The sequence below is a fragment of the Anthonomus grandis genome, unplaced genomic scaffold (genome assembly GCF_022605725.1).
Source record: "Anthonomus grandis grandis unplaced genomic scaffold, icAntGran1.3 ctg00000308.1, whole genome shotgun sequence".
NCBI lineage: Eukaryota > Metazoa > Arthropoda > Insecta > Coleoptera > Curculionidae > Anthonomus > Anthonomus grandis.
In genome coordinates this window covers 171,908-190,098 of record NW_026088455.1, presented here as the reverse complement: position 1 = coordinate 190,098, position 18,191 = coordinate 171,908, and positions in this window count along the sequence as shown.

The following is an 18,191-nucleotide window of genomic DNA, read 5'->3' as shown; positions in this document are numbered from 1 at the left end:
GCTGGTATACTTAGTTTGATTTCGAAAAAATCAATTTCTGGTGAAAAAATTCGATACGGGGGGGTATACCCGTAAAATGAAAAAACCCAAATTTTGAAGGCTCATATCTCGGCTTCTATGGGAGCTATCGGGAAAATTTTAACGGTCTTATTTTAGTTTCGTTCTTCTGAATCCAACGAGACCATCCGCAAGGTCGTAGCTTCTACGAGAGCCGAGATATAGCATTTTTGTAGCCCATTTTTGGCCTCAAAAACGGACGTCGAAAACGATTTTTTCAGGATTTTCAAAGTGCTCTCATTCCCTTAGTTCTGCTCGGATCCTGGTATAACCCGGTGTTTTCGTAATCTAGGTGATCAGAATAAGACGCTGGTATACTTAGTTTGATTTCGAAAAAATCAATTTCTGGTGAAAAAATTCGATACGGGGGGGTATACCCGAAAAATGAAAAAACCCAAATTTTGAAGGCTCATATCTCGGCTTCTATGGGAGCTATCGGGAAAATTTTAACGGTCTTATTTTAGTTTCGTTCTTCTGAATCCAACGAGACCATCCGCAAGGTCGTAGCTTCTACGAGAGCCGAGATATAGCATTTTTGTAGCCCATTTTTGGCCTCAAAAACGGACGTCGAAAACGATTTTTTCAGGATTTTCAAAGTGCTCTCATTCCCTTAGTTCTGCTCGGATCCTGGTATAAATCGGTGTTTTCGTAATCTAGGTGATCAGAATAAGACGCTGGTATTTTTAGTTTGATTTCGAAAAAATCAATTTTTGGTGAAAAAATTCGATACGGGGGGGTATACCCGAAAAATGAAAAAACCCAAACTTTAAAGGCTCATATCTCAGCTTCTATGGAAGCTATCGGGAAAATTCCAACGGTCTTATCTTAGTTTCGTCCTTCTGAATCCAACGAGACCATCCGCAAGGTCGTAGCTTTTACGATAGCCAAAATATCGCATTTTTGTAGCCCATTTTTGGCCTCAAAAACGGACGTCGAAAACGATTTTTTCAGGATTTTCAAAGTGCTCTCATTCCCTTAGTTCTGCTCGTATCCTGTTATAACCCGATGTTTTTGTAATCTAGGTGATCAGAATAAGACGCTGGTTTACTTAGTTTGACTTTGAAAAAATTCAATTTTTGGTGAAAAAAATCGATACGGGGGGGTATACCCGAAAAATGAAAAAACCCAAACTTTAAAGGCTCATATCTCAGCTTCTATGGGAGCTATCGGGAAAATTCCAACGGTCTTATCTTAGATTCGTCCTTCTGAATCCAACGAGACCATCCGCAAGGTTGTAGCTTTTACAATAGCCGAGATATCGCATTTTTGTAACCCATTTTTGGCCTCAAAAACGGACGTCGAAAACGATTTATTCAGGATTTTCAAAGTGCTCTCATTCCCTTAGTTCTGCTCGGATCCTGGTATAACCCGGTGTTTTCGTAATCTAGGTGATCAGAATAAGACGCTGGTATACTTAGTTTGATTTCGAAAAAATCAATTTCTGGTGAAAAAATTCGATACGGGGGGGTATACCCGAAAAATGAAAAAACCCAAATTTTGAAGGCTCATATCTCGGCTTCTATGGGAGCTATCGGAAAAATTTTAACGGTCTTATTTTAGTTTCGTTCTTCTGAATTTAACGAGACCATCCGCAAGGTCGTAGCTTCTACGAGAGCCGAGATATGGCATTTTTGTAGCCCATTTTTGGCCTCAAAAACGGACGTCGAAAACGATTTTTTCAGGATTTTCAAAGTGCTCTCAATCCCTTAGTTCTGCTCGGATCCTGTTATAACCCGGTGTTTTCGTAATCTAGGTGATCAGAATAAGACGCTGGTTTACTTAGTTTGACTTTGAAAAAATTCAATTTTTGGTGAAAAAAATCGATACGGGGGGGTATACCCGAAAAATGAAAAAACCCAAACTTTAAAGGCTCATATCTCAGCTTCTATGGGAGCTATCGGGAAAATTGCAACGGTCTTATCTTAGTTTCGTCCTTCTGAATCCAACGAGACCATCCGCAAGGTCGTAGCTTTTACGATAGCCGAAATATCGCATTTTTGTAGCCCATTTTTGGCCTCAAAAACGGACGTCGAAAACGATTTTTTCAGGATTTTCAAAGTGCTCTCATTCCCTTAGTTCTGCTCGGATCCTGGTATAACCCGGTGTTTTCGTAATCTAGGTGATCAGAATAAGACGCTGGTATACTTAGTTTGATTTCGAAAAGATCAATTTTTGGTGAAAAAATTCGATACGGGGGGGTATACCCGAAAAATGAAAAAACCCAAATTTTGAAGGTCGATATCTCGGCTTCTATGGGAGCTATCGGGAAAATTCCAACGGTCTTGTCTTAGTTTCGTCATTTTGAATCCAACGAGACCATCCGCAAGGTCGTAGCTTTTACGATAGCCGAGATATCGCATTTTTGTAACCCATTTTTGGCCTCAAAAACGGACGTCGAAAACGATTTTTTCAGGATTTTTAAAGTGCTCTCATTCCCTTAGTTCTGCTCGGATCCTGGTATAACCCGGTGTTTTCGTAATCTAGGTGATCAGACTAAGACGCTGGTATACTTAGTTTGATTTCGAAAAAATCAATTTCTGGTGAAAAAATTCGATACGGGGGGGTATACCCGTAAAATGAAAAAACCCAAATTTTGAAGGCTCATATCTCGGCTTCTATGGGAGCTATCGGGAAAATTTTAACGGTCTTATTTTAGTTTCGTTCTTCTGAATCCAACGAGACCATCCGCAAGGTCGTAGCTTCTACGAGAGCCGAGATATAGCATTTTTGTAGCCCATTTTTGGCCTCAAAAACGGACGTCGAAAACGATTTTTTCAGGATTTTCAAAGTGCTCTCATTCCCTTAGTTCTGCTCGGATCCTGGTATAACCCGGTGTTTTCGTAATCTAGGTGATCAGAATAAGACGCTGGTATACTTAGTTTGATTTCGAAAAAATCAATTTCTGGTGAAAAAATTCGATACGGGGGGGTATACCCGAAAAATGAAAAAACCCAAATTTTGAAGGCTCATATCTCGGCTTCTATGGGAGCTATCGGGAAAATTTTAACGGTCTTATTTTAGTTTCGTTCTTCTGAATCCAACGAGACCATCCGCAAGGTCGTAGCTTCTACGAGAGCCGAGATATAGCATTTTTGTAGCCCATTTTTGGCCTCAAAAACGGACGTCGAAAACGATTTTTTCAGGATTTTCAAAGTGCTCTCATTCCCTTAGTTCTGCTCGGATCCTGGTATAAATCGGTGTTTTCGTAATCTAGGTGATCAGAATAAGACGCTGGTATTTTTAGTTTGATTTCGAAAAAATCAATTTTTGGTGAAAAAATTCGATACGGGGGGGTATACCCGAAAAATGAAAAAACCCAAACTTTAAAGGCTCATATCTCAGCTTCTATGGAAGCTATCGGGAAAATTCCAACGGTCTTATCTTAGTTTCGTCCTTCTGAATCCAACGAGACCATCCGCAAGGTCGTAGCTTTTACGATAGCCAAAATATCGCATTTTTGTAGCCCATTTTTGGCCTCAAAAACGGACGTCGAAAACGATTTTTTCAGGATTTTCAAAGTGCTCTCATTCCCTTAGTTCTGCTCGTATCCTGTTATAACCCGATGTTTTTGTAATCTAGGTGATCAGAATAAGACGCTGGTTTACTTAGTTTGACTTTGAAAAAATTCAATTTTTGGTGAAAAAAATCGATACGGGGGGGTATACCCGAAAAATGAAAAAACCCAAACTTTAAAGGCTCATATCTCAGCTTCTATGGGAGCTATCGGGAAAATTCCAACGGTCTTATCTTAGATTCGTCCTTCTGAATCCAACGAGACCATCCGCAAGGTTGTAGCTTTTACAATAGCCGAGATATCGCATTTTTGTAACCCATTTTTGGCCTCAAAAACGGACGTCGAAAACGATTTATTCAGGATTTTCAAAGTGCTCTCATTCCCTTAGTTCTGCTCGGATCCTGGTATAACCCGGTGTTTTCGTAATCTAGGTGATCAGAATAAGACGCTGGTATACTTAGTTTGATTTCGAAAAAATCAATTTCTGGTGAAAAAATTCGATACGGGGGGGTATACCCGAAAAATGAAAAAACCCAAATTTTGAAGGCTCATATCTCGGCTTCTATGGGAGCTATCGGAAAAATTTTAACGGTCTTATTTTAGTTTCGTTCTTCTGAATTTAACGAGACCATCCGCAAGGTCGTAGCTTCTACGAGAGCCGAGATATGGCATTTTTGTAGCCCATTTTTGGCCTCAAAAACGGACGTCGAAAACGATTTTTTCAGGATTTTCAAAGTGCTCTCAATCCCTTAGTTCTGCTCGGATCCTGTTATAACCCGGTGTTTTCGTAATCTAGGTGATCAGAATAAGACGCTGGTTTACTTAGTTTGACTTTGAAAAAATTCAATTTTTGGTGAAAAAAATCGATACGGGGGGGTATACCCGAAAAATGAAAAAACCCAAACTTTAAAGGCTCATATCTCAGCTTCTATGGGAGCTATCGGGAAAATTGCAACGGTCTTATCTTAGTTTCGTCCTTCTGAATCCAACGAGACCATCCGCAAGGTCGTAGCTTTTACGATAGCCGAAATATCGCATTTTTGTAGCCCATTTTTGGCCTCAAAAACGGACGTCGAAAACGATTTTTTCAGGATTTTCAAAGTGCTCTCATTCCCTTAGTTCTGCTCGGATCCTGGTATAACCCGGTGTTTTCGTAATCTAGGTGATCAGAATAAGACGCTGGTATACTTAGTTTGATTTCGAAAAGATCAATTTTTGGTGAAAAAATTCGATACGGGGGGGTATACCCGAAAAATGAAAAAACCCAAATTTTGAAGGTCGATATCTCGGCTTCTATGGGAGCTATCGGGAAAATTCCAACGGTCTTGTCTTAGTTTCGTCATTTTGAATCCAACGAGACCATCCGCAAGGTCGTAGCTTTTACGATAGCCGAGATATCGCATTTTTGTAACCCATTTTTGGCCTCAAAAACGGACGTCGAAAACGATTTTTTCAGGATTTTCAAAGTGCTCTCATTCCCTTAGTTCTGCTCGGATCCTGGTATAACCCGGTGTTTTCGTAATCTAGGTGATCAGACTAAGACGCTGGTATACTTAGTTTGATTTCGAAAAAATCAATTTCTGGTGAAAAAATTCGATACGGGGGGGTATACCCGTAAAATGAAAAAACCCAAATTTTGAAGGCTCATATCTCGGCTTCTATGGGAGCTATCGGGAAAATTTTAACGGTCTTATTTTAGTTTCGTTCTTCTGAATCCAACGAGACCATCCGCAAGGTCGTAGCTTCTACGAGAGCCGAGATATAGCATTTTTGTAGCCCATTTTTGGCCTCAAAAACGGACGTCGAAAACGATTTTTTCAGGATTTTCAAAGTGCTCTCATTCCCTTAGTTCTGCTCGGATCCTGGTATAACCCGGTGTTTTCGTAATCTAGGTGATCAGAATAAGACGCTGGTATACTTAGTTTGATTTCGAAAAAATCAATTTCTGGTGAAAAAATTCGATACGGGGGGGTATACCCGAAAAATGAAAAAACCCAAATTTTGAAGGCTCATATCTCGGCTTCTATGGGAGCTATCGGGAAAATTTTAACGGTCTTATTTTAGTTTCGTTCTTCTGAATCCAACGAGACCATCCGCAAGGTCGTAGCTTCTACGAGAGCCGAGATATAGCATTTTTGTAGCCCATTTTTGGCCTCAAAAACGGACGTCGAAAACGATTTTTTCAGGATTTTCAAAGTGCTCTCATTCCCTTAGTTCTGCTCGGATCCTGGTATAACCCGGTGTTTTCGTAATCTAGGTGATCAGAATAAGACGCTGGTATACTTAGTTTGATTTCGAAAAAATCAATTTCTGGTGAAAAAATTCGATACGGGGGGGTATACCCGAAAAATGAAAAAACCCAAATTTTGAAGGCTCATATCTCGGCTTCTATGGGAGCTATCGGGAAAAATTTAACGGTCTTATTTTAGTTTCGTTCTTCTGAATCCAACGAGACCATCCGCAAGGTCGTAGCTTCTACGAGAGCCGAGATATAGCATTTTTGTAGCCCATTTTTGGCCTCAAAAACGGACGTCGAAAACGATTTTTTCAGGATTTTCAAAGTGCTCTCATTTCCTTAGTTCTGCTCGGATCCTGGTATAACCCGGTGTTTTCGTGATCTAGGTGATCAGAATAGGACGCTGGTATTTTTAGTTTGATTTCGAAAAAATGAATTTTTGGTGAAAAAATTCGATACGGGGGGGTATACCCGAAAAATGAAAAAACCCAAACTTTAAAGGCTCATATCTCAGCTTCTATGGGAGCTATCGGGAAAATTCCAACGGTCTTATCTTAGTTTCGTCCTTCTGAATCCAACGAGACCATCCGCAAGGTCGTAGCTTTTACAATAGCCGAAATATCGCATTTTTGTAGCCCATTTTTGGCCTCAAAAACGGACGTCGAAAACGATTTTTTCAGGATTTTCAAAGTGCTCTCATTCCCTTAGTTCTGCTCGGATCCTGTTATAACCCGATGTTTTTGTAATCTAGGTGATCAGAATAAGACGCTGGTTTACTTAGTTTGACTTTGAAAAAATTCAATTTTTGGTGAAAAAAATCGATACGGGGGGGTATACCCGAAAAATGAAAAAACCTAAACTTTAAAGGCTCATATCTCAGCTTCTATGGGAGCTATCGGGAAAATTCCAACGGTCTTATCTTAGTTTCGTCCTTCTGAATCCAACGAGACCATCCGCAAGGTCGTAGCTTTTACGATAGCCGAAATATCGCATTTTTGTTGCCCATTTTTGGCCTCAAAAACGGACGTCGAAAACGATTTTTTCAGGATTTTCAAAGTGCTCTCATTCCCTTAGTTCTGCTCGGATCCTGGTATAACCCGGTGTTTTTGTAATCTAGGTGATCAAAATAAGACGCTGGTATACTTAGTTTGATTTCGAAAAAATCAATTTTTGGTGAAAAAATTCGATACGGGGGGGTATACCCGAAAAATGAAAAAACCCAAACTTTGAAGGTCGATATCTCGGCTTCTATGGGAGCTATCGGGAAAATTCCAACGGTCTTGTCTTAGTTTCGTCATTTTGAATCCAACGAGACCATCCGCAAGGTCGTAGCTTTTACGATAGCCGAGATATCGCATTTTTGTAGCCCATTTTTCGCCTCAAAAACGGACGTCGAAAACGATTTTTTCAGGATTTTCAAAGTGCTCTCATTCCTTTAGTTCTGCTCGGATCCTGGTATAACCCGGTGTTTTCGTTATCTAGGTGATCAGAATAAGACGCTGGTATACTTAGTTTGATTTCGAAAAAATCAATTTTTGGTGAAAAAATTCGATACGGGGGGGTATACCCGAAAAATGAAAAAACCCAAACTTTGAAGGTCGATATCTCAGCTTCTATGGGAGCTATCGGGAAAATTCCAACGGTCTTCCAATTGTCTTAGTTTCGTCATTTTGAATCCAACGAGACCATCCGCAAGGTCGTAGCTTTTACGATAGCCGAAATATCGCATTTTTGTAGCCTATTTTTGTCCTCAAAAACGGACGTCGAAAACGATTTTTTCAGGATTTTCAAAGTGCTCTCATTCCCTTAGTTCTGCTCGGATCCTGGTATAACCCGGTGTTTTCGTAATCTAGGTGATCAAAATAAGACGCTGGTATACTTAGTTTGATTTCGAAAAAATCAATTTTTGGTGAAAAAATTCGATACGGGGGGGGTATACCCGAAAAATGAAAAAACCCAAACTTTGAAGGTCGATATCTCGGCTTCTATGGGAGCTATCGGGAAAATTCCAACGGTCTTGTCTTAGTTTCGTCATTTTGAATCCAACGAGTCCATCCGCAAGGTCGTAGCTTTTACGATAGCCGAGATATCGCATTTTTGTAGCCCATTTTTGGCCTCAAAAACGGACGTCGAAAACGATTTTTTCATGATTTTCAAAGTGCTCTCATTCCTTTAGTTCTGCTCGGATCCTGGTATAACCCGGTGTTTTCGTTATCTAGGTGATCAGAATAAGACGCTGGTATACTTAGTTTGATTTCGAAAAAATCAATTTTTGGTGAAAAAATTCGATACGGGGGGGTATACCCGAAAAATGAAAAAACCCAAACTTTGAAGGTCGATATCTCAGCTTCTATGGGAGCTATCGGGAAAATTCCAACGGTCTTCCAATTGTCTTAGTTTCGTCATTTTGAATCCAACGAGACCATCCGCAAGGTCGTAGCTTTTACGATAGCCGAGATATCGCATTTTTGTAGCCCATTTTTGGCCTCAAAAACGGACGTCGAAAACGATTTTTTCAGGATTTTCAAAGTGCTCTCATTCCTTTAGTTCTGCTCGGATCCTGGTATAACCCGGTGTTTTCGTTATCTAGGTGATCAGAATAAGACGCTGGTATACTTAGTTTGATTTCGAAAAAATCAATTTTTGGTGAAAAAATTCGATACGGGGGGGTATACCCGAAAAATGAAAAAACCCAAACTTTGAAGGTCGATATCTCGGCTTCTATGGGAGCTATCGGGAAAATTCCAACGATCTTATTTTAGTTTCGTTCTTCTGAATCCAACGAGACCATCCGCAAGGTCGTAGCTTCTACGAGAGCCGAGATATGGCATTTTTGTAGCCCATTTTTGGCCTCAAAAACGGACGTCGAAAACGATTTTTTCAGGATTTTCAAAGTGCTCTCAATCCCTTAGTTCTGCTCGGATCCTGTTATAACCCGGTGTTTTCGTAATCTAGGTGATCAGAATAAGACGCTGGTTTACTTAGTTTGACTTTGAAAAAATTCAATTTTTGGTGAAAAAAATCGATACGGGGGGGGTATACCCGAAAAATGAAAAAACCCAAACTTTAAAGGCTCATATCTCAGCTTCTATGGGAGCTATCGGGAAAATTCCAACGGTCTTATCTTAGTTTCGTCCTTCTGAATTCAACGAGACCATCCGCAAGGTCGTAGCTTTTACGATAGCCGAAGTATCGCATTTTTGTAGCCCATTTTTGGCCTCAAAAACGGACGTCGAAAACGATTTTTTCAGGATTTTCAAAGTGCTCTCATTCCCTTAGTTCTGCTCGGATCCTGGTATAACCCGGTGTTTTCGTAATCTAGGTGATCAGAATAAGACGCTGGTATACTTAGTTTGATTTCGAAAAGATCAATTTTTGGTGAAAAAATTCGATACGGGGGGGTATACCCGAAAAATGAAAAAAACCCAAACTTTGAAGGTCGATATCTCGGCTTCTATGGGAGCTATCGGGAAAATTCCAACGGTCTTGTCTTAGTTTCGTCATTTTGAATCCAACGAGACCATCCGCAAGGTCGTAGCTTTTACGATAGCCGAAATATCGCATTTTTGTAGCCCATTTTTGGCCTCAAAAACGGACGTCGAAAACGATTTTTTCAGGATTTTCAAAGTGCTCTCATTCCCTTAGTTCTGCTCGGATCCTGTTATAACCCGGTGTTTTCGTAATCTAGGTGATCAGAATAAGACGCTGGTATACTTAGTTTGATTTCGAAAAAATCAATTTTTGGTGAAAAAATTCGATACGGGGGGGTATACCCGAAAAATGAAAAAACCTAAACTTTGAAGGCTCATATCTCGGCTTCTATGGGAGCTATCGGAAAAATTTCAACGGTTTTATTTTAGTTTCGTTCTTCTGAATCCAACGAGACCATCCGCAAGGTCGTAGCTTCTACGAGAGCCGAGATATGGCATTTTTGTAGCCCATTTTTGGCCTCAAAAACGGACGTCGAAAACGATTTTTTCAGGATTTTCAAAGTGCTCTCATTCCTTTAGTTCTGCTCGGATCCTGGTATAACCCGGTGTTTTCGTTATCTAGGTGATCAGAATAAGACGCTGGTATACTTAGTTTGATTTCGAAAAAATCAATTTTTATTGAATAAATTCGATACGGGGGGGTATACCCGAAAAATGAAAAAACCCAAACTTTGAAGGTCGATATCTCGGCTTCTATGGGAGCTATCGGGAAAACTCCAACGGTCTTATCTTAGTTTCGTCCTTCTGAATTCAACGAGACCATCCGCAAGGTCGTAGCTTTTACGATAGCCGAAATATCGCATTTTTGTAGCCCATTTTTGGCCTCAAAAACGGACGTCGAAAACGATTTTTTCAGGATTTTCAAAGTGCTCTCATTCCCTTAGTTCTGCTCGGATCCTGGTATAACCCGGTGTTTTCGTAATCTAGGTAATCAGAATAAGACGCTGGTATTCTTAGTTTGATTTCGAAAAGATCAATTTTTGGTGAAAAAATTCGATACGGGGGGGTATACCCGAAAAATGAAAAAACCCAAACTTTGAAGGTCGATATCTCGGCTTCTATGGGAGCTATCGGGAAAATTCCAACGGTCTTGTCTTAGTTTCGTCATTTTGAATCCAACGAGACCATCCGCAAGGTCGTAGCTTCTACGAGAGCCGAAATATGGCATTTTTGTAGCCCATTTTTGGCCTCAAAAACGGACGTCGAAAACGATTTTTTCAGGATTTTCAAAGTGCTCTCATTCCTTTAGTTCTGCTCGGATCCTGGTATAACCCGGTGTTTTCGTTATCTAGGTGATCAGAATAAGACGCTGGTATACTTAGTTTGATTTCGAAAAAATCAATTTTTATTGAAAAAATTCGATACGGGGGGGTATACCCGAAAAATGAAAAAACCCAAATTTTGAAGGCTCATATCTCGGCTTCTATGGGAGCTATCGGGAAAATTCCAACGGTCTTGTCTTAGTTTCGTCATTTTGAATCCAACGAGACTATCCGCAAGGTCGTAGCTTTTACGATAGCCGAGATATCGCATTTTTGTATCCCATTTTTTGACGTCGAAACCGATTTTTTCAGGATTTTCAAAGTGCTCTCATTCCCTTAGTTCTGCTCGGATCCTGGTATAACCCGGTGTTTTCGTGATCTAGGTGATCAGAATAAGACGCTGGTATACTTAGTTTGATTTCGAAAAAATCAATTTCTGGTGAAAAAATTCGATACGGAGGGGTATACCCGAAAAATGAAAAAACCCAAATTTTGAAGGCTTACATCTCGGCTTCTATGGGAGCTATCGAAAAAATTTTAACGGTCTTATTTTAGTTTCGTTCTTCTGAATCCAACGAGACCATCCGCAAGGTCGTAGCTTCTACAAGAGCCGAGATATGGCATTTTTGTAGCCCATTTTTGGCCTCAAAAACGGACGTCGAAAACGATTTTTTCAGGATTTTCAAAGTGCTCTCAATCCCTTAGTTCTGCTCGGATCCTGTTATAACCCGGTGTTTTCGTAATCTAGGTGATCAGAATAAGACGCTGGTTTACTTAGTTTGACTTTGAAAAAATTCAATTTTTGGTGAAAAAAATCGATACGGGGGGGGGTATACCCGAAAAATGAAAAAACCCAAACTTTAAAGGCTCATATCTCAGCTTCGATGGGAGCTATCGGGAAAATTCCAACGGTCTTGTCTTAGTTTCGTCATTTTGAATCCAACGAGACTATCCGCAAGGTCGTAGCTTTTACGATAGCCGAGATATCGCATTTTTGTATCCCATTTTTGGCCTCAAAAACGGACGTCGAAAACGATTATTTCAGGATTTTCAAAGTGCTCTCATTAACTTAGTTCTGCTCGGATCCTGTTATAACCCGGTGTTTTCGTAATCTAGGTGATCAGAATAAGACGCTGGTATACTTAGTTTGATTTCGAAAAAATCAATTTTTGGTGAAAAAATTCGATACGGGGGGGTATACCCGAAAAATGAAAAAACCCAAACTTTGAAGGCTCATATCTCGGCTTCTATGGGAGCTATCGGGAAAATTTCAACGGTTTTATTTTAGTTTCGTTCTTCTGAATCCAACGAGACCATCCGCAAGGTCGTAGCTTCTACGAGAGCCGAGATATGGCATTTTTGTAGCCCATTTTTGGCCTCAAAAACTGACGTCGAAAACGATTTTTTCAGGATTTTCAAAGTGCTCTCATTAACTTAGTTCTGCTCGGATCCTGTTATAACCCGGTGTTTTCGTAATCTAGGTGATCAAAATAAGACGCTGGTTTACTTAGTTTGACTTTGAAAAAATTCAATTTTTGGTGAAAAAAATCGATACGGGGGGGTATACCCGAAAAATGAAAAAACCCAAACTTTAAAGACTCATATCTCAGTCGTAGCTTTTACGATAGCCGAAATATCGCATTTTTGTAGCCCATTTTTGGCCTCAAAAACGGACGTCGAAAACGATTTTTTCAGGATTTTCAAAGTGCTCTCATTCCCTTAGTTCTGCTCGGATCCTGGTATAACCCGGTGTTTTCGTAATCTAGGTGATCAGAATAAGACGCTGGTATACTTAGTTTGATTTCGAAAAGATCAATTTTTGGTGAAAAAATTCGATACGGGGGGGTATACCCGAAAAATGAAAAAACCCAAACTTTGAAGGTCGATATCTCGGCTTCTATGGGAGCTATCGGGAAAATTCCAACGGTCTTGTCTTAGTTTCGTCATTTTGAATCCAACGAGACCATCCGCAAGGTCGTAGCTTTTACGATAGCCGAGATATCGCATTTTTGTAACCCATTTTTGGCCTCAAAAACGGACGTCGAAAACGATTTTTTCAGGATTTTCAAAGTGCTCTCATTCCCTTAGTTCTGCTCGGATCCTGGTATAACCCGGTGTTTTCGTAATCTAGGTGATCAGAATAAGACGCTGGTATACTTAGTTTGATTTCGAAAAAATCAATTTCTGGTGAAAAAATTCGATACGGAGGGGTATACCCGAAAAATGAAAAAACCCAAATTTTGAAGGCTCATATCTCGGCTTCTATGGGAGCTATCGGAAAAATTTTAACGGTCTTATTTTAGTTTCGTTCTTCTGAATTTAACGAGACCATCCGCAAGGTCGTAGCTTCTACGAGAGCCGAGATATGGCATTTTTGTAGCCCATTTTTGGCCTCAAAAACGGACGTCGAAAACGATTTTTTCAGGATTTTCAAAGTGCTCTCAATCCCTTAGTTCTGCTCGGATCCTGTTATAACCCGGTGTTTTCGTTATCTAGGTGATCAGAATAAGACGCTGGTATACTTAGTTTGATTTCGAAAAAATCAATTTTTGGTGAAAAAATTCGATACGGGGGGGTATACCCGAAAAATGAAAAAACCCAAACTTTGAAGGTCGATATCTCGGCTTCTATGGGAGCTATCGGGAAAATTCTAACGGTCTTATCTTAGATTCGTCCTTTTGAATCCAACGAGACCATCCGCAAGGTTGTAGCTTTTACAATAGCCGAGATATCGCATTTTTGTAGCCCATTTTTGGCCTCAAAAACGGACGTCGAAAACGATTATTTCAGGATTTTAAAAGTGCTCTCATTCCCTTAGTTCTGCTCGGATCCTGTTATAACCTGGTGTTTTCGTAATCTAGGTGATCAGAATAAGACGCTGGTTTACTTAGTTTGACTTTGAAAAAATTCAATTTTTGGTGAAAAAAATCGATACGGGGGGGTATACCCGAAAAATGAAAAAACCCAAACTTTAAAGGCTCATATCTCAGCTTCTATGGGAGCTATCGGGAAAATTCCAACGGTCTTATCTTAGTTTCGTCCTTCTGAATCCAACGAGACCATCCGCAAGGTCGTAGCTTCTACGATAGCCGAGATATCGCATTTTTGTAGCCCATTTTTGGCCTCAAAAATGGACGTCGAAAACGATTTTTTCAGGATTTTCAAAGTGCTCTCATTCCTTTAGTTCTGCTCGGATCCTGGTATAACCCGGTGTTTTCGTTATCTAGGTGATCAGAATAAGACGCTGGTATACTTAGTTTGATTTCGAAAAAATCAATTTTTGGTGAAAAAATTCGATACGGGGGGGTATACCCGAAAAATGAAAAAACCCAAACTTTGAAGGTCGATATCTCGGCTTCTATGGGAGCTATCGGGAAAATTCCAACGGTCTTATCTTAGATTCGTCCTTCTGAATCCAACGAGACCATCCGCAAGGTTGTAGCTTTTACAATAGCCGAGATATCGCATTTTTGTAGCCCATTTTTGGCCTCAAAAACGGACGTCGAAAACGATTATTTCAGGATTTTAAAAGTGCTCTCATTCCCTTAGTTCTGCTCGGATCCTGTTATAACCTGGTGTTTTCGTAATCTAGGTGATCAGAATAAGACGCTGGTATACTTAGTTTGATTTCGAAAAAAATCAATTTCTGGTGAAAAAATTCGATACGGGGGGGTATACCCGAAAAATGAAAAAACCCAAATTTTGAAGGCTCATATCTCGGCTTCTATGGGAGCTATCGGGAAAATTTTAACGGTCTTATTTTAGTTTCGTTCTTCTGAATCCAACGAGACCATCCGCAAAATCGTAGCTTCTACGAGAGCCGAGATATAGCATTTTTGTAGCCCATTTTTGGCCTCAAAAACGGACGTCGAAAACGATTTTTTCAGGATTTTCAAAGTGCTCTCATTCCTTTAGTTCTGCTCGGATCCTGGTATAACCCGGTGTTTTCGTTATCTAGGTGATCAGAATAAGACGCTGGTATACTTAGTTTAATTTCGAAAAAAATCAATTTTTGGTGAAAAAATTCGATACGGGGGGGTATACCCGAAAAATGAAAAAACCCAAACTTTGAAGGTCGATATCTCGGCTTCTATGGAAGCTATCGGGAAACTTTCAACGGTCTTATCTTAGTTTCGTCCTTCTGAATCCAACGAGACCATCCGCAAGGTTGTAGCTTTTACGATAGCCGAGATATCGCATTTTTGTTGCCCATTTTTGGCCTCAAAAACGGACGTCGAAAACGATTATTTCAGGATTTTCAAAGTGCTCTCATTCCCTTAGTTCTGCTCGGATCCTGTTATAACCCGGTGTTTTCGTAATCTAGGTGATCAGAATAAGACGTAGGTATACTTAGTTTGATTTCGAAAAAATCAATTTTTGGTGAAAAAATTCGATACGCGGGGGTATACCCGAAAAATGAAAAAACCCAAATTTTGAAAGCTCATATCTCAGCTTCTATGGGAGCTATCGGGAAAACTCCAACGGTCTTATCTTAGTTTCGTCCTTCTGAATCCAACGAGACCATCCGCAAGGTTGTAGCTTTTACGATAGCCGAGATATCGCATTTTTGTTGCCCATTTTTGGCCTCAAAAATGGACGTCGAAAACGATTATTTCAGGATTTTCAAAGTGCTCTCTTTCCCTTAGTTCTGCTCGGATCCTGTTATAACCCGGTGTTTTCGTAATCTAGGTGATCAGAATAAGACGCTGGTATACTTAGTTTGATTTCGAAAAAATCAATTTCTGGTTAAAAAATTCGATACGGAGGGGTATACCCGAAAAATGAAAAAACCCAAATTTTGAAGGCTCATATCTCGGCTTCTATGGGAGCTATCGGGAAAATTTTAACGGTCTTATTTTAGTTTTGTTTTTCTGAATCCAACAAGACCATCCGCAAAGTCGTAGCTTCTACGAGAGCCGAGATATAGCATTTTTGTAGCCCATTTTTGGCCTCAAAAACGGACGTCGAAAACGATTTTTTCAGGATTTTCAAAGTGCTCTCAATCCCTTAGTTCTGCTCGGATCCTGTTATAACCCGGTGTTTTCGTAATCTAGGTGATCAGAATAAGACGCTGGTTTACTTAGTTTGACTTTGAAAAAATTCAATTTTTGGTAAAAAAAATCGATACGGGGGGGTATACCCGAAAAATGAAAAAACCCAAACTTTAAAGGCTCATATCTCAGCTTCTATGGGAGCTATCGGGAAAATTCCAACGGTCTTATCTTAGTTTCGTCCTTCTGAATCCAACGAGACCATCCGCAAGGTCGTAGCTTTTACGATAGCCGAAATATCGCATTTTTGTAGCCCATTTTTGGCCTCAAAAACGGACGTCGAAAACGATTTTTTTCAGGATTTTCAAAGTGCTCTCTTTCCCTTAGTTCTGCTCGGATCCTGGTATAACCCGGTGTTTTCGTAATCTAGGTGATCAGAATAAGACGCTGGTATACTTAGTTTGATTTCGAAAAGATCAATTTTTGGTGAAAAAATTCGATACGGGGGGGTATACCCGAAAAATGAAAAAACCCAAACTTTGAAGGTCGATATCTCGGCTTCTATGGGAGCTATCGAAAAAATTCCAACGGTCTTGTCTTAGTTTCGTCATTTTGAATCCAACGAGACCATCCGCAAGGTCGTAGCTTTTACGATAGCCGAGATATCGCATTTTTGTAACCCATTTTTGGCCTCAAAAACGGACGTCAAAAACGATTTTTTCAGGATTTTCAAAGTGCTCTCATTCCCTTAGTTCTGCTCGGATCCTGGTATAACCCGGTGTTTTCGTAATCTAGGTGATCAGAATAAGACGCTGGTATACTTAGTTTGATTTCGAAAAAATCAATTTCTGGTGAAAAAATTCGATACGGGGGGGTATACCCGAAAAATGAAAAAACCCAAATTTTGAAGGCTCATATCTCGGCTTCAATGGGAGCTATCGGGAAAATTTTAACGGTCTTATTTTAGTTTTGTTCTTCTGAATCCAACGAGACCATCCGCAAAATCGTAGCTTCTACGAGAGCCGAGATATAGCATTTTTGTAGCCCATTTTTGGCCTCAAAAACGGACGTCGAAAACGATTTTTTCAGGATTTTCAAAGTGCTCTCATTCCCCTAGTTCTGCTCGGATCCTGTTATAACCCGGTGTTTTCGTAATCTAGGTGATCAGAATAAGACGCTGGTATACTTAGTTTGATTTCGAAAAAATCAATTTTTGGTGAAAAAAATCGATACGGGGGGGTATACCCGAAAAATGAAAAAACCCAAACTTCGAAGGCTCATATCTCGGCTTCTATGGGAGCTATCGGGAAAATTTCAACGGTTTTATTTTAGTTTCATTCTTCTGAATCCAACGAGACCATCCGCAAGGTCGTAGCTTCTACGAGAGCCGAGATATGGCATTTTTGTAGCCCATTTTTGGCCTCAAAAACGGACGTCGAAAACGATTTTTTCAGGATTTTTAAAGTGCTCTCATTCCTTTAGTTCTGCTCGGATCCTGGTATAACCCGGTGTTTTCGTTATCTAGGTGATCAGAATAAGACGCTGGTATACTTAGTTTAATTTCTGGTGAAAAAATTCGATACGGGGGGGGTATACCCGAAAAAATGAAAAAACCCAAATTTTGAAGGCTCATATCTCGGCTTCAATGGGAGCTATCGGGAAAATTTTAACGGTCTTATTTTAGTTTTGTTCTTCTGAATCCAACGAGACCATCCGCAAAATCGTAGCTTCTACGAGAGCCGAGATATAGCATTTTTGTAGCCCATTTTTGGCCTCAAAAACGGACGTCGAAAACGATTTTTTCAGGATTTTCAAAGTGCTCTCATTCCCCTAGTTCTGCTCGGATCCTGTTATAACCCGGTGTTTTCGTAATCTAGGTGATCAGAATAAGACGCTGGTATACTTAGTTTGATTTCGAAAAAATCAATTTTTGGTGAAAAAAAATCGATACGGGGGGGGTATACCCGAAAAATGAAAAAACCCAAACTTCGAAGGCTCATATCTCGGCTTCTATGGGAGCTATCGGGAAAATTTCAACGGTTTTATTTTAGTTTCATTCTTCTGAATCCAACGAGACCATCCGCAAGGTCGTAGCTTCTACGAGAGCCGAGATATGGCATTTTTGTAGCCCATTTTTGGCCTCAAAAACGGACGTCGAAAACGATTTTTTCAGGATTTTTAAAGTGCTCTCATTCCTTTAGTTCTGCTCGGATCCTGGTATAACCCGGTGTTTTCGTTATCTAGGTGATCAGAATAAGACGCTGGTATACTTAGTTTAATTTCGAAAAAATCAATTTTTGGTGAAAAAATTCGATACGGGGGGGTATACCCGAAAAATGAAAAAACCCAAACTTTGAAGGTCGATATCTCGGCTTCTATGGAAGCTATCGGGAAACTTCCAACGGCCTTATCTTAGTTTCGTCCTTCTGAATCCAACGAGACCATCCGCAAGGTTGTAGCTTTTACGATAGCCGAGATATCGCATTTTTGTTGCCCATTTTTGGCCTCAAAAACGGACGTCGAAAACGATTATTTCAGGATTTTCAAAGTGCTCTCATTCCCTTAGTTCTGCTCGGATCCTGTTATAACCTGGTGTTTTCGTAATCTAGGTGATCAGAATAAGACGCTGGTATACTTAGT